The sequence below is a fragment of the Cryptomeria japonica genome, chromosome 4 (assembly GCF_030272615.1).
Source record: "Cryptomeria japonica chromosome 4, Sugi_1.0, whole genome shotgun sequence".
NCBI classification, from domain to species: Eukaryota; Viridiplantae; Streptophyta; class Pinopsida; order Cupressales; family Cupressaceae; genus Cryptomeria; species Cryptomeria japonica.
This window is the reverse complement of record NC_081408.1, coordinates 439490501-439515012: the sequence shown is the minus strand read 5'-3', so window position 1 is coordinate 439515012 and position 24512 is coordinate 439490501.

Sequence of the window (24512 nt, the reverse complement as noted above, 5' to 3'; positions counted from 1 at the left end):
CATGTCTTGTCATAGTTTTTACCTTGCGGAAATTGTCTCATTATATGCTCACTAACCAAAAACATCTTGTGGCATGTTGTTCTCAAATTCTAATTCCCTCAATCCTCTCTGTAATAAAATTTGATAACTTTGTTTGCATATGAAGAGGACAACAAGAAAATAGAATTCTAGAATAACATATAACAAGGTTTCAGAATTTTGAACTTATCCAAAAGCTCAGGTGGGTATACCTTTTATGAATACTTTCACACTTTTAAATTGAGATCCACAGAAAACCAATGCTAAGAACTTATGAACCTCATCACCTCAATAATACTTGAAATATTATTAGAAAACATGCATTAATTTTCTATTTTGACCTCCAAGAAAGATAGAAAAAACTCCACAATTGCTATTAGTGCCTTATCCAGGCTACAGAGTCACCCAATCTAAACAAGAGTTCCAAATTTGGACATTCTCATACATCTCATCACTTCGGGTCTCATTAACCTAATATATGTCTGACATATATATAAGCTCTTTCCTTTTAAACTAAAATTGTTTATCAAATTCAAAGTAGCAGGCAATTGATTTACTAACAAAGATATCTCAAGTATATTTAATTCCTCTCCTAAAGAGAAAAGCCTAAAACATATCTGTAAGATTGCCTTGCAATCCCTATTCAATTGAATAACCCTAAATTATCCAAAAAACACCAGTAAATCAATGAATGCACAAAAGAAGAAAATGAAGATTTAGGCTCAAAAAGTTTTGATCTATATATTCATATTCATTTCGAAAATCTTACATAACTCAAGGTGATTTCTGAAAGAACCAGAAAACCCTAGATATATTTCAGCAGAATTTCTTTACAAATTCTTGTGATCATTTTTTCTAAAGTCCTGGTAGCCATTTATAAAGTTATGGATGCAAACAAGCTCTGAACTTCCCTAGGAAAAGTTTGTTATAACATGATTCCCACTGAAAAGAAATTACAATCATTTCATTCCTAATAGTTTTGAAGTTTGTTATTCCGCTGCAACATCTTCTAACTATTCTTGAACCTCCTCTTCTTTCACTACATACTTGTTTTTCCATTCTTGGAACACATCATCACCAGGCTAGGAGAAATTAACAATTTTCTTCTTTAGTTTATTTAACCTTTTCCATGTGTTCCTTAATTTCTTGACCTCTGTCTCCAAAAAACCGTAATATGACTTTATTTTCTCAATTTCTTCCATTGTCCGAATAAATAAAGATGTGTCATCTGTGTTGATGACTTCATTTATCCTTTGAGACAAGTTATGCCCTAGCTCATCAAGCCACATCTTTTCATCTTTCAATTGACTTGGAATAACAAAACCCCCGAGAAACAATTCATACTTATTATTAGCATATTCTCTTCTATACAAGTTGACCTTTCTCTTTACACTGGCCCTTTCTTCTACTAACCTGGTCATGCTTTTCACTAAATCACAAGTGGATTTAATATTTGCATCAGCCTCTGCCTCTTCCTAAGATGAACACATAAGTTCTAAATCCACCTCTTTAGGCATCCACTTATTCAAAACTGGCTCCAAAGTAGCCTTGTCTTCTTTTAGATCAATCAACATATTCAAAATCCTTTTCATATAAATGTACACAATAGAAGCTCCTACTGTGTCAGCAAATTTCAGGATTATGCCTCTGACTTTCTCCTCACACTTATTTGAAAATAGGGCCTAAGCCTACTTTAACTTTTCCATTTCATCCTGTATGGTCTCAAATGCTTGAAAACTAGAAGTCATAGGAGAAGGAGGAAATTCAATGATTGGAATGGTGGGTGGAGGTTTTGTTGGAGAAGAGGCAATCAATAAAGTAGAAGGTTCACCTTTCTAGTATTGTCCTACTAGCTGATCCTGCAACTTGGCAATGATGCTATCCCTATGGGCTATCTCCCCTTTTGCCTCATCGTAAGCCTTTAGAACCATCTCTAATTTTACCTAGAGATCAACCTTCTCCTTGGCTTCCTTCTCAGCTACTACCACACTGAGTTTTGTTGAATCCAAAATTGTGTTGGCAGCTTCTACCACTTCTATGTCCTGCACTCTTTTCACAATCATACCTCCAAGGTAGTTGGACCCTGAAGTGTCCTTTTTCTTTCTTCTCTCATCCCTCCTTAGAGACCACATGACCAAAGCAGCATGGTCCTTGCTAAAAGTCACCCCTTCCAAGGGCTTTGTTTCTTTCCTGACTATTGCAAGCACAAGTGCATCTGCTATATCCCATTCAAGGAGAATTAAGACACCAGCTTTTGCTACCATTTCTCTCCCCTATTCAGGAGTAATGGTTTTGAAATTTCTCATCATTTCTTGTTTTACTTCTTCCTCCACTACAGATGCATCTTTGTGGGGTTGTTCATTTTTCCTCTTTTCACATTTGGCTTTGAACTTTTCTATATTTTTCTTCCAAACAAATTGCGTGAAAGATCCTATTGTAATAAAATTATTATTAGCCAAGAATTCTTCACTGGCCTATTGATGATAAGGTCTAACTCTTTTCCTTTAAATTCCTTTGCAGTCAAATCCATTTCAGCACTTGGTGGCTCTTCAGGCATCCCTTCTTGCACTTCTTCATTAGTATAGGCAATCTCCCCAAGACTTCCTAACTACAATAATTGCTCAACCACTACATGTTCATCTCCCACATGGATTGGGGATTGGGATGGAGAGTATAAAGGCTCACCTGTTTGCATCTCTTTTCCCACCCTTTGCCTTTTAGGGGAATCTTGGATGTCAACTACATCTTCTATTGCTCTTTTCCCCTTTGAAGTAGAAGGTTCACCTGTGACTATCACTAGCACACTGTATTTTGGCCTCTTGTGCATCACATTTCACCTAGAGGGATGGCCTTAGCAAAGGCAGGCTTGGCTAGAACCAACTTAGCCTTTTCAGGATCATTTTTCAATATAACTTCCCTTTTCTCCTTTAAGGTCTGCATTAAATCTTCAAAATAAAGTATCAAGAATTTAGCTTTTTCCTCAAAGGGAGTAAAACTAGATAAAGGGTCATAACCAATATCAAACTGGTGGATAAAATCAAGAGCCCTTTTATATGCTATCCACTTTTCCTTTCTTAATTCTTGTTCATCAATGTTAAATTCATTTTTGATCAAATCCTCAGGAAAATGGAACTGGTGTGGTCCGCCTTTACATAGGGCTCTCTTCTTGAACATACCATTACAGAAGTCATGAGAGTCAACAAACCTTGATACTGCAGTAGACAACCTGTATGGCTGCAAGAAGTCATCAAAATGTTTCCAACCACCTTTGGTGATTACAAATTGATGTGCAATGGTGACAGTTGGGAAAATTGTCCCTTTCCCCCTATTTGCCTCAGGACCTCTTCAATTCATATCTTCAATGGGACTTGGTAGGGGAGAAGATATGGAGTTCCTCTGAAACCATAGACTCTGAACATAGTAGAGATAGGGTACAAGTATATATCACCCCAATTATGAACAATCTTAATATCTTGAGCAAATTCCTTAGGCCTAAGGAATTATAAGAGAGCTTTGGGAATTCTAGGGTTTTGGGGGCATAAGAGGATCCTAAGCCTAGATGCAAAACATCTATCAAACTTAAAATAACTAGCATCCTCTCTATCCTAAGACAAAATTGTGCTCCACAATTGAACAAGCATCTCCTCATTATCCTTTTCCTTAATCAGGTCCATTTCACTAGCAAAATAATCAGCACCTTTAAATAAAAACATGTGCATAAGAAGAGAATACCATCCAAAAGGTCTGTCTACCTTAGCATTTTTTATCCCCATCAACCCTTCATCAATGGCATCAATAAGATAGGGTGCAAAGTTAAAAGTTACTGCCAGAGATGGGTTCAAAATCTGTGCTAACATGAGCATGTAATGGATTGGCATGGTTGTTTCAACATCTTCCCCAAAAATCTGACATAGGGACCAATACATCCCTTTAGCCCTCAAAGTGAATAAATTTAAAGAGAAAGGTTCCATGTTGCTAGGGCCTACAGCAATCAGTCCTCCTATTTTGACAAAAAAATCTTTCAAAGGGCCACTCCTGAGGTGATCTCTCTACATATTATAGACTTGTGCAAGTGTTTCAAAATTTATGGGCTCTAAATAATTCAACACCTCACTGAATCTGAATACTTTCCTAAAATCATCATCATTTATTTCAATTAATGACCCTCCATTTGCACTTCTCACACATCTAGCAACAAGGTCATAATTATTTGCAATCTGGGTCAACAGGTCCACATCCATGAAAACCCCAGGGACTATGAGCTTTCCAACATCTAACTCCCATATACTATTCATTGGAGCAGAGGAATTTCTCTAGCCGAATCCCACTTTGAAAAGTCCCAGACCTAATATCCCTATCTGTGAATCCCTTAACTAGTTCCCTTTGTCATACAAACCATCACCAATTCTCAGACGGGGAGCCTTGGATACTAATTCTTTCATTTTAGTTGTAGCATTGGTAGACATAGTTAATTGTTCTAAAAAGTAATCACAAATGGCTCTATCCTAGTAATTAACCTTCCTTGTGAAATCTCTTCATGGTACCATCTCGGAATTGCAGCTATTTCAATTAAACTTAAACAGACCTCTGAAAATTCAAGCACCCAGGGATATCAATTCAAACTGTAACTGTCAAGCAATATGCAGAACTTACTTGTTGCCTGAAGAAATTTGCTTTGTGCACTGATTCCTCTACAAGACTTTTCGAAATGATGCCACTATTTCAGCTGATGTGAAGCTTATTACGGTAACTGAGCATTGAATAGAAACATTATGCCACATGCTTCGGCAATCAATTCGCAATTGAATTCGAAATATGGTGCCAACGGACCACAAAGTATTTTCTAATTGCCTTGCCTTTTTGCTTCTTCATGAAAGATAAAAACCTCACACCTTTTCATTGCGAAACAGTGCCATCTGTTGGATCCTCTCGAAGATGCATGTTCTTTACCTTACCTGAGTCATCCTATTTAGAAATGGGCCCCACCTTCTTTTCACTATTTTGCAAAGCATAAATCTCATGCATATTTCCTTTACGAAACAATGTTGACCATTGGATCTTCTACCATCCGCTCAACCATTATTCTCCATGGTGACCGCTAATCTATTTAACTAACCACATGAAACCTTCACCGCTAATGGTTTTTGTTGTTTCGCAAAGCATAATAAGCTTGCATCTTCACCATGCAAAACAACATGCATCGTTGGATCAATTTTGAGATGTGCAACTTTTAACTCCTTTAACCTTTAAAGTGGGCCCTCTATGCAGAATCCACTTGTCCTACCTATTTCCAGCAAATAGCCTCCACGTGCTAGCCATTCATTCACTCAAAAGCTCTGTTGGACTCCACATCTCAACCGCCACATGTCTTAACTAGCCGTGGATTTCATCAAAATTGCCACTTAATCAAACAGGCCCCACATGATCCACTAGGAGCCATGTGTCCAACTGACAGATCACTTTTTGCCTCAGCCAGACATCTAGGTGTATTGCCACCTTACCCACCATGTAACTGCCAGCTCTTTTTTGCTGCTTCGTGAAAGGTAAACCTCATGTTACTTTAGGTTGTGAAACAACACGCACCATTGGATCTTCTCAGAGATGCACTTCTTTTATCTTGCAAGCCACCATTTCACTAGGCCCACTCCCCTTTCGCTGCTTCATGAAAGGTAAACTTTGCACATCTCCACCATATGAAACAACGCCAACTGTCAGATCATGAACAAGATGCATGATCCTTAACTCATTCTTCAGCTTACCTATCGGGCCCGCCAATCTTTCACTACTTCGTAAAGAATAAACCTCACCCATCTTTTCATCATGAAACAACGTGGACCATTAGATCTACCGGAAGATATATGTCCTTTAGCCTTCCTTGCAACCGCTTTACCTGGGCTCACCACCTTTTTGCCACTTCACGAAAGGTAAACTTCACGCAACTTCCCTTTGCGAGATCGCGCGCACCGTTGGCTCTATTAGCACTTGCATGATCTTTATGAAGTCTGACAAAGAAATAAAAACTTAGGAGAAGGCAAAAAATTATAACGCTATTAAAACTGGCCTAAGGCAAAACTTAAAGGGGGGACCTCTCCTCATGACGGACCGACCCTTCCACTTAAGTGGAAAAAGTAACAAGGAAATAGAACACGGAGACTTTGAGATAGAAAAGGGTAAATTGCAAAAACCCTAAACCCTTAGACCAATAACCCACAAGGGTAAAATGAAGCACTAATCACAATTTTGTAAATTTTTAGTGGATTAGAGAACAAAATCACCCAATAGTCAAAATAGTGATAACATGGCAAAAATTGGTCCCCTAAAGTATTTTCTCAACAAGGTAGCCCTCACAAGAAGACTAGAAAAATGGGTAATGATTCTTAGCAAATTTGATATTGAACATGTTGAGATGAATACCATAAAAGGACAAGCTCTTACAGATGCGCCTATGATTGATGATCACCCATTGGCTTCTGACTTTCCAAATGAATCCATCATGCCCATCACACCTTAAATGTTATAGAAACTATATTTTTATAGATCATTTACACAACATAGAGTAAGAGCAGAAATCATTTTTTCCACACCACAAGGGGGTTGTATTCCAAAGTCTTATAGGTTGGCATTTCCCTATACAAAAAAAATAAAAAAATGTGAGGAACTTATTACAAGGCTTAGAATTATAGTTCACTGGAGAATTATTGAGCTTCAGGTTTTTGGTAATTCCCAGTTGGTCATTTGGCAAACAAATAATAGTTATCAAACAAAGGATGTAAATTTAATGCCTTATAAGAAGGTAGTCGATGATTTCAAGAATTATTTTACAAAGATCACTTTTCAGTAGATTCTAAGAGATAATAATAGAGTTGTTTATGTTATGACCACCATTCCTTCTCTTGTGGATATGCCACAAAATATACTTGTTGTCACAAAATTTTGCCCGCTTGATGAACAATTTTTATCATCAACCTTGTGACACATTGAAATAGCCTCCAAGTGTGGAACCTTGCATTATTGAGGCTGAGACTCCAAAGAAGGTCATCTTCCTTTCAAAATTAGATGTAGGTGTTGGTCTAACCCAACACAAAAATAAATCCTAATCTATGATTTTGATGGGAAAAGGGGAAGAAGGAATGCTTGAAAGGGGAAATGAGGTTTGCACCTAGATCGAATTTGATCTCCCTCAAAATACTACACAAAACATCAATAAGAACTACCCAAGAACATGCACAAAATTCCATCCTAATTAGCCACCTAAGTGTGAGTGAAGGTTGGAATTCTTGTAAGATGGAAAGAGGGACTGAAAATAGTTCACATATAACATCTAAAGAGGGACCAACATAGTCAACATAAAACTCAGGAAAGGAAAATAGAATGCATCCAAACAACAAGTTAAACAGATTGTGAGAACTGAATGAAGGCAAAATAGGTAAATTCTATTCATGTAAAGGCAAGACAAATTTTACAAATACAGAGAAAAACATAATTTTTTGGTATCAGAAAGAGGAAGATCCTGAGATAGGTTACAAAATTGCCTTTGTAGGTTAGGTATAACTCTGATTGGATTGTAATTAGAAACCCTAACCCTACTTAGGGTTAGGTTACAAAATATCAGAGGGAGAGGATCAAATCAAGAAATTGATTTGATTGTTTGTACACAACACTCTATAAGATATCCTTTGTTGCTGGGAAGAAACCAAAATCCGCATAAGCAGAAAAGCTTGTGTTGATATGCATCATGGTGGTACCATAGAGAAAAAATCTTTAATACACATTGAATAGCCCTGGATGGCATTTGAAATCAGTTTGCAAAGTCAAGTCTGGAGTTATCATGAATATTCCAAGTGGTTAGACTGAAATATGATTATAATTGGTTGTCGACCACCCCAAAAATTGGATTTGACCACTTAGTCAACAACTATCCTATATAAAAAAATTAAATTATCACTTGCCTACAAGTTTGAAATTCATCCCTTCGATTTGACATGGCACACAAAGATGGATGTGCAAGATCATGCCACATATCCCTTTACATGACTCATTGAGAGTTTTAAATGTGACTGATCGATCATGTTTTAAGTGAAAATCCACGGTTGTTATGAGGCCATGTATCGGGTGGGGACCACTTTTCCTTTTACTTGCTAATGAAGGTGTAGACCTCTAAAACTGGTCAACGCTTGTGGAGTCATACTTTAACATTTGTGCATTTCCTTATTTTAGGTTTTTGCGTCGCATTAAAATTTCTTCTATGTTGCGTACTTGGTCTTTATCATTTGCGAGCATCGAGTCCTTCTTCTGCATTCCTCATTTTTATCTTGCTCTTGAATTTGGTCTTGTCGACAACAATCTTCAGTCATGATTTTGGTCGATCTTATCCTGTCGCATCAATGTGCGTGCTAATTTGTCATCATTTTGGACATCGTCAATCCTAATTAGGGTTTTGTCCTCTTTTCAATCTTGTCATTTTGCGATCGATTTGTCATCGATCGTTGTCCTCTTTTCAATCTTGTCATTTTGCGATCGATTTGTCATCGATCGTTGTCCTCTTATCAATCTTGTCATTTTGTGATCGATTTGTCATCGATCGTTGTCCTCTTATCAATCTTGTCATTTTGAGATCGATTTGTCATCAATCGTTGTCATTTTCAATTTTGTCGTCTTGTGATCAATTTGTCATCGATCGTCGTCCTTCTCAATCATGTCAATTTGGATCAATTTGTCATTGTTCCTCGTCAATTGGTTATTTTATCAATCAAATCACTTATCAGTATGAATCATTTATCAATTCAAAATCATGATTGAATTGACATCAAATCAATCTTACATCAAGACCTAATTGTCATCCTTGCATTTCTAATTTATCTTCTAGGGTTTCATGATTTATTCATTTAACCTTGTTTGTCATTTTCTCTCCATTTTCTCTTTAGGATAAATGATTTATTTATTTATCCTAAGTCTTCTTGTCACAATTAAATGTTTATTTAATTGGCTAATTAATTCCTCCTATTTTTGTAAATTAATTAATGAATGAGAAATTATTAATTAATTTACCTAATTTTCATCAATTTCCTAATTTCCAAGTCATCATTTCTAACCTAATTTTCTAATTTCTCCTAAATTCCTAAATGTCTATTTCTATTTCAAATTCTTGTCATAATCCTTGCATAGCAATTTGTCATAAATTGTCATAAATTGTCATAAATCCTTGCACAGCAATTTGTCATACACTTGTCATAATTTTTCTATTCTTGATTTGAATTTCTATTCAAATCACTTTCATGCTAATCTGATCTTTTCTCCAATTTGTCTATAAATTGGATGAATTTCTTCAATCAAAGTCCCTGGTCGAATCAATCACGCTTCTAGTATTCTTGCGCTGTCATCTTGTCTACTTGCTTTCACATCATGCTTATGCACTAGTAGGTGAGATCCACAAACAAAGCTATTTGAAGGAGAAAGAAGGACAATGAAGCCACATGAAGGAGACATTCAAGTTTGCAATGGTTTGCATTTGAATTGATGTCTTGTTTGCATGTCTTTATTGAGTGTAATTAGGATTGTTATCACAGCATTTCAGTTTTCGTGATTGAGCTAGGCTAATGTTTATACTTGCTTTGATGATTTCCACATTTCCTATCTACATTAATTGGTGAACCCAACGTGAACTAACCCCCTAACCATGCTTTTGAGTGCTTTTGAGTTGATTTGCTGGTGAAAAACCCAAGAAACAGGGTAATGCAGGGCTTTCTGGGCACTTTTGCGCCTGTGTAGGAGAGTTTTGCGCCTATGTAAGGCCAGAAATAGAGGTAAAAAGCAGTGTTTTTACTTGCAAATTGCTTTGTTTTGCATTCTATTTTTGCTTTTTGGTTTTTTGGTACTGATTCTCTGTGCAGCACCTTGGCATTATGCATGAAAAAGACAACAAATGAAACTACTAACACATTGTATGCAGGTTCGCTAGTCAAAGACTAAGAAAATCAAACTTTTGACGTGGTGGTTTTGCAGGTTGCCTTGTACTCCAACTAAACTTGGCATTTGTAATTCATAATTAGGCACCTAGTATGATTGCTAAATAGGATGCAATGAACGTGTGTTTTCTTTGATTGTCAAGTTTGACATTGGAGTAGGAGAGTATGCTCTCATCCTTCTTAGGGTGATCAGAAATCCAGATCTTCGATACCATTCTCATGGCTCAAATTGTTTGTTACCTTTAGAGGGCCTGCCTTCCTGACCATTTGCTTTCTTTTGCAAGCAAGTGACAATCATGAGAAGGGAACAACCCAAAGTGAGCACAGCCAGAGTACCTTGGCATTCTAACTCACTATAAATAAATACCTGATGGGCGAAAGCTTTGAAGGAAGGGTTACGTGGGAATTGTAGTTACTTGGGAATTGATGACCCTTGAACTCTTTCTCATATCAACATCTAAGTAGGGCCTCATGGTCTAAATCATGGTTGCACGACTACATTTTTTTGGTATCTTGGTGGGCTTAATGTCTTAATCATGCTTGCATGACACCAAGGAGTAACGCTTAACAGAAATCCTTACTAAACACCTTGTATTTAGAGGCCAAAAATCCTTCTAGTTGCTTGAGAAGGACAAGTTTGGATACTTGGAAGAGATACTAAGTTTGCCATGGGGAGATTTCCATGGGGACTGATGCTTGGATGCCCTGAGAAGTGAGTGCCATGGAGGGGAGCCCGTGGGGTCAAGCATCTATGTATTCTCCTTGAATCTCATAACGAGTCTACCTCTCAAGTACCTACTGTCCTTGCCATCCATAAGAAATGTGTGAATGAGCATGATTGTTTTGAGTCTAAGTTGAAGTATCTTGTCTTCTTTGCTTGTCAAAAGTTGAGTTGTGTCTCATTTCAAAAACAAGACAAATTGATTCAAAACAAGGTTAAACACAAGAACATTTCATCCAACGAAGTTCAAAACACCTTCAAACATGGTTGTCAAACATTTTTCAAAATCTTGTCTCAACATTCATGTCACTTAGATTTAGGTTCATCTTAGGTTTGCATTTTGCAAATTCGTTGTCAATTACCAAGGTTAAGTTTCACCTAGGTCATACTCCTTTGCATATCAATAAGGGTCATCCATTTTGCATGTGTCCTCTTGCATTAGAGTAATACCATTTCATAATTCAAACTTAGGTTGACATTATCATACATTTGCATTTGCATACCCTAGGTTTCTTCATTAAGCTTAGGTCATTATCATATTATATTAGGGTCACTTGCATAGTAATTGTCCCTTAGCATATAGTGTCAAAACTAGGTTTTGTCATACTTGAGTAATCCAAATCTTTGATAAACCCTGAGTCATTGTTAGGAGGTCTAGACCTTATCAAACCTTTTCTCTTTTTGTCATCAATGTCATTTGGTCAAACCTAGCTTAGTATCCAAGCATATAGGGGAGACATTGTCATTTTGTCCTTTTGTCACTTGGTCCTTTTGTCCTTTGAGGTCTAGACATCATTTTAATTTCCTAAGGGTCTCATTTTTAGAATTGCATTCATAAGTTTTTCAAAATCTTGAAAAAAGAACAAAAACATAGGTTGCATTTCTATCTGTTTAGTTTGCATTTAGTTGCATATCATACATCATCCTTGAAAAAAAAAAATTCCAAAAATATTGCATTTGCATAATGACATGTCTATTGAAACAAGGTTCCAAGCACCAATGATGCAACAAAGTTTGACATATCAACTGACAATGCAATCACAATTCTATCCAACCCAACAACAAAGCAACATTGATCAAACTTTTTATGATGAAACAAGTCTCCAAATACAAAAACTAGAGGAGAAACTAGCTCAAGAAGAGGAGATATTGGAACAAAGAGTGAAAAACATTGAGAAGAATAGATCACAAATGTCCAAAATGTTTCAAAAATTTCCAAGTTGAAATCCAAAGATTGAGCCAATTGATGTAAGATCTCTTCTTGAACGATCAGACATACCAGCTCTCCTCTCCCAAATAGAGATGATGAAACAATTTCAAGAAAGGAGACAACATCAATTTCAACATTATGTGCCTCCATAAAAAGAACAAGAAAGTGTTTACTATCAATCAGATTTTCAACCAATACAACCAATGGTTCAACCAATTGTTCAACATATACAACCAATACAACCAATGGTCCAATTTCAACAATATGTCCAACCAACTATACAATGTCCACAAATAGTTCAACCAATGGTGGAATATCAACAAGTTCAATCAACATATCAATTTCAACAACCACAACCAAACATTCAAAAACAAAACTTGCAACATGCACCAAGCCAAATTTTGAACATGTCAAACCAATTTGATCAACATCAAGTTCAAAATCAAAACATGACATCAGACCAAAACCAAATCCTTGCCAAACAAGTTCAAATTCCAGATACAACCATGTCAAAACCTCAAAAGAAAGGTGGCTTTATTGCAATGATCTTAAGGAAATTACCAAGTGAGTTCTTTGAGGAAGATCAAAATAATACACTTATGTCTAGCAATGCCTCATCCCCTCGCAAGCAAATTGACTCTCCAATGGCATCTATCCCTACACATTTAGAAGTTTCACAAGAACCTTCTATATTGTCCTCATCAAACAATACACCCAAGGATGCAATTATCCAAGGGCTATCCATAATTGATTGCCACGATAATCCAATTCATGATGCACATCCTTGTCATGTTTCAGAAATACAAGACCCAAAGCCACCATGCACTTTATTGCCATTACTTGTTTTAGAGGACCCCATTCGAAGTCCCTCTTCCTCATGTTCAAGCATTGATTCCTTGCCAGAATCCATCACAAATGTTCAAAGTGCATTTCCTTCATGCCAAACCATTGATCCCTTGTCAGAATCCCCCATGCATATCCAAAGTCTAACCCCATGTCAAGAGGATAATTTAGAGCATAAAGAAACGCGTCTTAAAATAGATCAAGATCAAGATCTTGAAACCTTATCATCCCATCCAATTGTTGACCAGGACCCCATGTTCCCAGACACTCACGATGATTCCCCTATTCTTGTCCATCCTATCCAAAGTCCTATTGACACTCCATTCCCCGAGCAAGATCAAGCTATCCCAGTCTATCCAATCCCAAATGATTCCCTTCCATTTCATGAAAAAAATGTCCTTTCAAATCCCATTGACATTCCAGATATCCCTTCCATCCTTTTCAATGATCCCATTAAAAGTCCAGAGAAAAGCAACTTTAAAGAGGATTCCAATGATCTTCCTCCTTGTCAAGATCAAATTATTCCTTTAAATCCTCCACAAGATCCTTTTGTTCCTCCATCTCCTTGTCCTAATGCTCCATATACACTCCAAGATCACATTTCTTTTGATGATCCCATTATATTTCCCATTCCATCTCTTGAAGAGCCTACCATTGAACCATGTCCACTACACAATCCTAGTCCCGCTCATGATTCTAACGTGTCAGTGCAAGATGTTCATGAACCCTCAACATGCACAATGGGCTCTTCCACTTTGGTGAAATCTGATCCACTTCAAGATCTCATTATTTCTCTCATATCATATCCACCTCAAAATGGACTCCCATCTTCTTCCCAAAGAAAAGAGTATCCTACAAGTCAAGATATTCATAAAGGCAAAGGAGTAGATCTTCATAAGCAAGAATCCCTTCATGTTAAAGAAAATATTAAGGGTCATGGCCTTAGTGAAATTCCTCAAGACATGGGTACCCCTGCTAAATCCAACATCCCTTCAAAATCCAAACATACACCTTCCTAATCATACTTTCCATCCATCTTAGGTCCTTATATCCCTTCGTCCTCTATGCAAGGTCAGAAAAGGCACACATCCTTGAGTAAATTTAATCAATCCAAAAGAACTCCATTTCATTCATATCCATCCATGCATTCCTTTCCCCCTCCAAGCAATTTGGATGCCAAGTATAAATGTCATAAGTCTAGAAATCCACATGTATTCAAGGATCAACATGTCCAATATAATCGACATGTCAAAACAAAGAACAATATGATCTATAAAGAAAAAAATATATCCAAAAGGCCACAAAGGCCCACTGAGCAAAATAAAGCAAAGTCAAAATATATATGGGTTCCTAAATCCCTTGTGCAAGTAATGCACTCCAAGGAACCACAAAAGCATGAAAAATCAAAAACCATGTGGATCCCTAAGCGGCTCCTTCAAGCACAAAAGCCTAAAGAAACATCCAACTTGGCATCCAAAGTTGCTATTCCTCATCCAACCCTCTCAAATTTGTTCCTCCATCACCTTCTTCATCCATTTTGGGCCCTTATGTCCCAAAATCCTAGGCTATTCCTCCATCCAAATCTCACAATCTGAGATCCATTTTTCCTCCATCAATCCACCACCCATCAATGTGTGTGCCAATGTCAATCTTGCCAACATTTCCATCCACTCAAGCACAATTCTTCCAATACCCTATCCATTATCCAATGCATATTTTCCATCCTTCGATCCCTTTGATCCCATCCTTTACATAAATCCTTGCCTTAATTTCATCTCTTTTTCCATGTCCTTATCCTACCAACATCTTTGAGCATACTTTTAAAGGTCATGGTCCATTTTTTTTTTTTCCAAGGCTACTATCCAAACAAAAAGACAATTGAGTCCTTCTTCCATCCCCTATCATGTGTCCATCTTCTATTGAAAAAGTCAAAATCGAAAAAAAAAAATAGTGAGAAAAAAAAAAAAAGACCAAAGAAAAAAGTAAAGCAAAAATAATTCGTCCACTGGTGAAAACCTGGCAAACAGGCGCCTTGGGCAAGTACCATGATGAAAACCTGACAAATAGGCATCATGTGTAATTTATGAACTTCTTGCACACCGTACTTAGGGGCAGGTTTTATCCTATCATATCCTTTTGTCCTTCATTGTTCCATTATCCTATCGAACCCATGTCATACTCCTTGATATCCTATTGCCCTTCATTATCCTATCATACCATGTCATACTCCTTCATGTCCTATTACCCTTCCTTGTCCTATCATCCCTCATGTCCATTTTCCCTTTCCACCTTTGATCTTGACAAGGCTGAGGATCTTCATGAGCATCATGCATCTTGTTTGTAGCTTTTAGTCCATCATAGCATTTGGTCATTTATCCATTTGCTTATTATAACTTTTCATCCATATTCCCTGTCTTATTGCAACTTTCTACCACTATCCCATATCCTATCCCAACCTTCAGTCCATGTCCCTTATCCATTCTTGGTATTGCTTATCCTATCCATATCTTATCACTATCCATACACTCTTTTTCATTCCTTGATCTTGATCTGACATAAGGACGCAAAATTTAAACATGGTTTCCAAAACCTCTTGACATGTCCCTCATGCCATGTTCCTGCTTTACATTGTCATATCCAGTCTCTTGTCCCATCATACAATAGCCCTTGAAAATTGCATCTGTATTGTCTCCATGATAAAAGGCCTTTGTCTTCCCTCTATCCACCATCATTTCAGCAAGCCTATTTATTCACCTGTCATATTCCTTTCCTTGCTAGACACTGGGGGCAAAATCATAAAAATTGAAAAATGTCTTGAAAAAAATCATAAAAAATTGAAAAATGTCCTGAAATAAATCCAAAAAAATTGAAAAATGTCCTGAAAAAATCATAAAAAATTGAAAAATGTACTGAAAAAATCATTAAAAAATTGAAAAATGTCTTTAAAAAAATCCAAAAAAAATCAAATAATGTCTTGAAAAAATCCAAAAAAAATCAAAAAATGTCCTAAAATAATCCATAAAAAGTCAAATAAAGTCTTGAAAAAATGAACACAAACAAATTGTAACAAAACTCAAAAAGAAAAACAAAAAAAATATATCCTCTATGCATAAGATAGATCACTGAGCATCCCTCCAATGACACGCAATCACACACTGTGCTTTAATGAAATCATGCATAAACAGATGAACTTTTTCAATCAAACCAGACATTCAAACTGATCACAATTGACTTCTCAATCTAATGTCAGCATCAATATGATTTGTCCTTGTCACTACTATCATGGGTCTTATACAGGGTGTGGTATACTCGAAACTAGACTATGTCCTGTCTTAGACGGGGTACCGCATTCCTTGAAACCAAATAGCATGATCGTCCTCTCAACACTTTCAACTTTTGACAATGAAGATCAAGATGTTTGTCTAACTTGTTGGAATTAGCGAGTCTTATCATTTATTGATTTATCTTCGATCATGTTCCTATGTTGCTTGATGATGTCACTGAGTGATTTAGAGTGACCGAGATGGTTCATGGTCCCTTTCCTTTTTTGTTGTGATTGTTGTTTGTGGAATGTTTGTCACAAACTAGGGCAACTATATCATTGGGTGTCTGTGATAAGTACGTTCGCTTTGTGAACGCCGCACATACCTCGACTCTTGATGTATGCACCCTAGGATGCTTCACTCATTCCTTGTGTGTGATGTGTCTGTCTTTTGCAAAAAGAGTTGCATTTCAGCTCTGGCCTTCAATGCCATGATGCTCTGCATCCATTTTGCTACATTAAATAAATGTTCTCACCTACAAAGTGCATTACTGAAAGCAAGTTTTTCTTCATCTCTAACTGTCCTCTGTCTCATTTTCTTCTTACTAACATTTCTTCCGTTAGTTCGGATAGTCAGTTTGGTCTAGTGCTCTGATTTCCTCAAACACCTATGTTGCATCCTGCATTCATTGGTTAGTACATTTGCATTATATCAAACATCACATCAAGCATCATATCAAGCATTTTATCCATTTCATATTATAAATGCATCAAAAACTGCATAAACATATATCCATACATTTTTCGTGCATAAGTCATCCATACATGGAAAATAATTATAAGTCATAACACATTGCATCCCATCATATCGATGCATATCATATCATATATCAAAATAATATCGGAGTACAAAATTGGACTGTCTATCCTAAGTATGGCCCACAGGCTGACTACAAAATGTCCAACTACATATGTCTCTGTCATAAGGAGCATGTGCCTCTGTCACTGGGTGCTCCCTCTGTCCTCCTCATCCCTGCCATGTCTCAAGGATGATGTCCCTCCTAACCAAGGTCCTAGCTATGGTGGTCTCATAGGTCCACTCACCCCCATGCTGCTCACTGACCTCCGAGAGCGTGCCCTGCTCTCTGTCCTCGATCATGCCCGATATGATGATTCTCTCTGCTCTGGTGGAACTCCACTCTCATATAGTGTCCTCCAATGGCGTATCTCCTCTCCGGTCTCTACCAACATCTGTGCCATCTCACGTGCACTGGCATCCCTAATCGACCCAATATACTCAGTGACTCTCTGCCCTTCTTGTTGTGCCTGGGCTATTGTTGTATCTCAAGCCGCTGTCAATCTAGCTATCTCCGCTCTGAACTGATCATGCTCTATCCTCAAGATGGAATTCTATCTCTCTAATGTCACAATGTGATCATGCTGACTCGCTATGGTAGCCCTGCACATCTCCATCTCCTCTATGCTAGATGTCTTCGGCTCTATGGGTATATCCTGCAATGACTTTTGTTTGGCTGAATCTAGCTCATAATCATCATCCCCCTCATCATCTCTATCCTCATCATCCCCCTCATCCTCATCACCGCCCTCATCCTCCTTTTCCTCATCTCTGTCTTCCTCCTCTCCTACGAGTGGGAAGTCCTCTTGTCTCCTTGGTACCGGAATATTAGGATCTATCAATGGCACTGGCCATCATCGTGCAAACCATCACTCATACTCCTCTCTCGTCCCGACGTCCACCACATCTGATCTCCAATCCCACTATCTCTACTATAGTTGTGTGAAGTCAGCATATGCTATGTGTGGCTGGATCATCCTCCCCCATTGACTCATCTCTCTGTGAGATCGGGCAAAGTGTGCAGTCCCTCTAGGTACATCCTGCCTCTCTCCAAACTGTCATCTGACTCTCTTTGGTAGGTACATATCAATCACTCTCTGGCGATTCATTGGTCACCCAATTAGGTATCTCTCCTGTCTGCAATACGAGAGCTCCTCACCATCATCTGACCATCTAGGGCAATCAAGATATGGCCTCCATGTGAACTCTCTCAATCTATCTAGCTCATGTCGCCAATACAATATGTATCCGAAAGGACCCTATCTCAGTGCTCCCCCATAGTAGTACACATATGGTCAGTGTGGTACTACCTTTCTCTCTGCAATCGGTTGACATATGGCTACGTGCTCAAATGCCCATACCTATAACAGTGTGACTCCACAGCTCAATGTCTGCACTCCCTGATATGCTATCTGATGCAACTAAAAATATAGCATAGCAAGCACACATGGTCCCCATTCGTACACCATCCCCTCTATCACCATCCGCTCTAGCACTCTTCCCCATCAAATAGGGAATCCATGTCCTCATCTGTCCCCTACTAGTAGGCATACTATAACCATGGCTATCACCACATATCATCGATCGTACTCTGATGCCATGGTCTCCCAGCCAATATCCCTCTCTACAATATCTAGATCATCTGCATTGCACTCAAATAATCTACACAACATGTCTCTCCCTATCACCGGGTCATACTCTATCATCTCCCCATGAATCAGAATTCGGAAGATATGCCATACATCCTCTAGTGTCACAATCACCTCTCCAGTCATCAGATGGAATGAGGAGGTCTCTGAATGCCATCGCTCTGCCAGTGCATTGAGTAGTCCTATGTTTGCCCTAATCTCGGGCATGAATGTGATATAGTATATTCCAAGTCTTGCTAATGTATCTCTGTCCGTGCTCCTGAGTCTATGTCGTAACATGAAGCAGTCAGGTCGGTTCTCCCGCGTGATCAATGGATACTGTCGACTCTGCATCACAATTGGGGCACATTTTGTCAGTTTTAGGATTTGCTCCTATGGGCTAGATTTCCTTGTTTCATGTCCAAATCAGGGTGTTTCTCATCTATTTTGACCTATCCTATTCTTATCCCCACTTTTCGGATCATTCACATTCTATTTTTGGCCAAATTAGGGTTCCCAATGCACAACTGCGCCTGTGTGATAAGTCCTGCGCCTGTGTAGCAACAACTTGTGCCTGTGTACCCTACACAAGTGCAAGATGCACTCACACAGGCACATAAGTCACTTTTTGCATTTTCTATGGGCCCCGCAATGTCCCGCAAGCAAGTCAAATTCATAAAATTGACAATATGGGTTTTTGAGATACATACCGCTGCTCCCGCATCATCTGATCATCTGTAGGTGCGTACATGTTCTCTAAGGCGATCTACCATTGGAATTTTCACCATCTCTCGGCAAGTGTCCTTTTCCAAAGCAACAAATCCTCCTCTTTGGCTAGTGCAAATGAGCACTTTTCACTCTCTTTGTCTCATTTATAGATCTTTGTCAGTGCATAGATGGACATGCACCCTCTCCATCTTATGCTGGTCATGGTCTTTTGTACCTTCAATTGCTTGTCCTTCATGCATCCGGTCTCTGATTGTCAGTTTGTTTGCTCCTATCGTGTTCTATCATTCTTATCGATCAATTGGCCTCTTTTCTGGATGTTTCCGGCCAATTCCTCGAGGGGGCATGCATATGTCATTGTTATTGTCTGGGGCATTTTCATTACTTTTCTTTGAAACAATGCTTGAAATCACATTGTCTCAAAGAGGGGCAATATGTAGATGTCTAAAACTGGTCAACGCTTGTGGAATCATACTTTAACATTTGCGCATTGCCTTTTTTTAGGTTTTTGCGTCGCATTAACATTTCTTCTATGTTGCGTACTTTGTCTTTATCATTTGCGAGCATCGAGTCCTTCTTCATTCCTCATTTTTATCTCGCTCTCGAATTTGGTCTTGTCGACAACAATCTTCAGTCATGATTTTGGTTGATCTTATCCTATCGCATCAATGTGCGTGCTAATTTGTCATCATTTTGGACATCGTCAATCCTAATTAGGGTTTTGTCCTCTTTTCAATCTTGTCATTTTGTGATCGATTTTTCATCGATCGTTGTCCTCTTATCAATCTTGTCATTTTGCGATCGATTTGTCATCGATCGTTGTCCTCTTATAAATCTTGTCATTTTGCGATCGATTTGTCATCAAACATTGTCATTTTCAATTTTGTCATCTTGCGATCAATTTGTCATCGATCGTCGTCCTTCTCAATCATGTCAATTTGGATCAATTTGTCATTGTTCCTGGTCGATTGGCGCTTTTATCAATCAAATCACTTATCAGTATGAATCATTTATCAATTCAAAATCATGATCGAATCGACATCAAATCAATCTTACATCAAGACCTAATTGTCATCCTTGCATTTCTAATTTATCTTCTAGGGTTTCATGATTTATTCATTTAACCTTGTTTGTCATTTTCTCTCCATTTTCTCTTTAGGATAAATGATTTATTTATTTATCCTAAGTCTTCTTGTCACAATTAAATGTTTATTTAATTGGCTAATTAATTCCTCCTATTTTTATAAATTAATTAATGAATGAGAAATTATTAATTAATTTACCTAATTTTCATCAATTTCCTAATTTCCAAGTCATCATTTCTACCCTAATTTTCTAATTTCTCCTAAATTCCTAAATGTCTATTTCTATTTCAAATTCTTGTCATAATCCTTGCATAGCAATTTGTCATAAATTGTCATAAATTGTCATAAATCCTTGCATAGCAATTTGTCATACACTTGTCATAATTTTTCTATTCTTGATTTGAATTTCGATTCGAATCACTTTCATGCTAATCTGATCTTTTCTCCAATTTGTCTATAAATTGGATGAATTTCTTCAATCAAAGTCCCTGGTCGAATCAATCACACTTCTAGTATTCTTGTGCTATCGTCTTGTCTACTTGCTTTCACATCATGCTTATGCACTAGTAGGTGAGATCCACAAACAAAGCTCTTTGAAGGAGAAAGAAGGACAATGGAGCCACATGAAGGAGACATTCAAGTTTACAATGGTTTGCATTTGAATTGATGTCTTGTTTTCATGTCTTTATTGAGTGTAATTAGGATTGTTATCATTGCATTTCAGTTTTCGTGATTGAGCTAGGCTAATGTTTATACTTGCTTTGATGATTTCCACATTTCCTATCTATAGAATGGGTTCCATGATAGACTTTAGCCTTGTCATCAAGACATGGTCATTCAACAAGATGGGTTTTTCATTCTGTCGGCCTTTGTAAGCTATGTCAAAAAGCTTGAGAAGTTTGCCAAGAGAAGCTGGAGGTCCTACCAATAAAGCTAGGAGTTTGGTAAGAGAAGCGTTTAAGCAAGACCCAAATCTTGCCCTTGTTAGAATCAATGACAGTCTCAAGGATACTGAGAGGGGGGGTGAATCAGTGTCCAAGCGGTTAGCAGAATATTTAAACTTATTAAGAGCTTTGTATCCCAAAATAGTGTACCAGTAAATAAGAATTAATATAGCAAATAAGAATAACAGAGGCATCATAGAGAACACACCATAACACAATATATTTAACGAGGAAACCTGGTGTGGGAAAAACCTCGGTGGGATTTGTGACCAAGAATATTCACTCACTGGCCAATGAATAAATATTACTTACAATGAGGGGCCTGCACATGCAGGAAGGCTAGCAGCCTAGAGCTCACTGCTCAACTACAAAACAAAAGTCTCACTGACTTACAAAATGGATTATCAAAATCCAATACAATGTACTACTTTAGATCAGCATCAACTATGTCAGGTTCAGTACCGGTTTAAGCTCATTCTATTACCAGAACCTTCATTGTCAACTATATCACCTTATAAAAAATATCATATATTCTCTCTCTCTCTCTCTCTCTCTCTCTCTCTCTCTCTCTCTCTCTCTCTCTCTCTCTCTCTCTCTCTCTCTCTCTCTCTCTCTCTCTTATCTCTATATCATATCCTCTCATTCTCCAAATGACCTATAAGATCTCATACATATATATGAGTCTTTTACAATATGCCATGTTGGCTTGTACAAAAGATAATTACAATATAAAACAATAAACAAATTTTATTCCATGTCGGCTTGAGTGTCGGTATGCATTATTGTCGTTGTCGACATGTATGTAGAAGTCTATTGTTGGTGCCAGTAATTTTTCCTAAGTGTTGCCATCAATGCCAAAGGGGGAGATTGTTTGCATTTTTGATGATGTTGTTGTGATTGTCATTGATGGACACACACTTGCTTTGAGATCACTTTTTGTACGTATGAGTTATGCTCAACTGGTATGTGTTCCAAACCGGTATCATGTATCACAGTTTTTAGACTATCGGTGTTTTGCAAAAAGTGTTTACCGATCCCAAGCGGTATGAAGACCTCAAGTGGTTTGAGGATCTCAAGCGGTACGAAGGAACTGAAGCAGCAGTTGTCATTTTCTGAGTCTTCATTTTTGACAACTGGTAATTAGTTTAATGTTTGAACTGGTATTTACCAACTAGTAATTGGTAATGTTGTATGAACCGGTAATACTCTGTGATGAGTTACCAACCGGTATTTTTGGGATGAGTTATCATCCACTGACACTTTGACGGTGATTTTATGTCATGTTACCAAATGTGTCTAGATGCAATGAACCTAGGAACTTGCAATGTAATCCTATTGGACTGACATGAAATCAAATTCCTTTATAAGGACATCATGTATAGGGTTTTAGGTGTGGTAGTTGTTAGGGTTTTTGGTGGTTGATGAGTTTTTGTATGTGCGATCTTAGAAGAGAAGATCGAGTCTGTGTGCTATAACATAGTGTGGATTTACTGAAGACTAAAGTAATGCTGAAATGCATTAGCAATGAGCTATCATGGATCTAACCAAGTAGACTGTGCTATTTGCTAGATCATTCACTTGTTGATTACTCACATCTTCGACAAGTCTGAAATCCTTAACCGGGTAGGCCCAGAAAATCCTTTGTAAATCCTCTAACCAGGTGGTTCACAACTATGGATCTGAAATCCTCTCACAAGCTAGTCTTTAATCAAACTTATCTCCTAATAGAGATTGAGATTCCTAATAGGATCTATTCTGGTAAAGAACATTGTATGACCTTAACCGGTCTGGTTACTATTCTACAGATAGTTACTTGTGAGTTTCATCTCACCGTGGTTTTTCCCATTTGGGTTTCCACGTCAAAATCTCTTGTGTTATGGTGATTGTGCTTCTATGGGTGAATGCCTTATTTGCTGTTTGGTTTGCATTTGTGTTAACCGGTTCATTGGTAAAATTGTTATACCGGTTTACTACTAAACTATTTAAGTATTTAAGTTCATCAGTTATTGGTATACTAATTCACCCCCCCTCTTAGTATTCATCGGCCTGAACTTGACAATGGATTAATGGGACCAATGAATTCAAGGCCCCATTGTACAAAGGGTTGATCAGTTGAAATGGGATGAAGAGGAAGAGCATCCAACCTTTGCTACTTGCAAATAGTGCATATTCTTTGCACTATCTAACCCACCTGTTGGCATCATTAAATAAAGAAGGTTAATAATAGTCTTCCCTTATGATCTTCATAGTTGTAGTTCTAGTTGATAAATGGCCACCTGAGGGCCCATTATGGAACTCCTCTAACAACCTACTGGTATGATCACCTTTTATGCACCTTAATAAGACACTATTAGGTCTCTTTTGAACAAAATGGTATCCACTAAAGCATAGGGGATGGACTAAAGTTTGAGATGACTTCTTTTGGTTCTATAAAAGTCAGGAGGATAACTATCATCCCTTAGGAAGGAAGACTTTGTTGGATACTAGAGTTGTTGGAATGTGTTGTTGCCATTGATGTCAACATATTCCTATGTTCTTGTACTTTGGTCTTGTAGAGAGTTGGTTTGGTTGGTATATTGTGTGTTGCAGAGAGTTGGTTTGGTTAGTATATTGCAGATATGTATATGCAGATTTAAATATTCATAGATTAAGTATCCTCAGTTGATTCAACATGAGTTTCAATATTCCAGAAGGTGATTTGATCAAGTTATGAGGTCCAGTGAGATGATTGGTTTTTCTGTTGGTTTTGTATTGTTTAGTTGTGAGTTCTAGTTTGTATTACTATAGAATTATTTCATTATGTTGTGCAGATTTTGGAGAGTGTTTGGGATGTTCATTTGTGCCCTCAGTTTGAATGATTCATTATTTCAAACTTTACAAGTGTATCTTTCAATTTGTTATGTTGGTGTTCTTGAGCTCCAGGAGAGAAATGATGATGATTCTAGTAATCTGAGTTGTTATGGTTGTTGTAGAGGAATTCACTTTGCTTGTTGGTGTTTCTAGATCATGTGCTATACATATTTCTGGTCCTTATTGATCATTGTGCGTGTCATTGAAGATTTTATTGGTTCGGTGGTATTCTTCATGTTATACTACTTTCTGGCCAACCTGATGGTTCTTACGTGTTGCAAATGATCTTGGCAAGATGTTCAGCCATGTTGTATGTTCGGGGTTTTGTTTTGGGTCCATGCTATGTCCTTGCCAACATTATATTGGTCTACATATTAATTTATGTATCATGTGATGTAATTTTA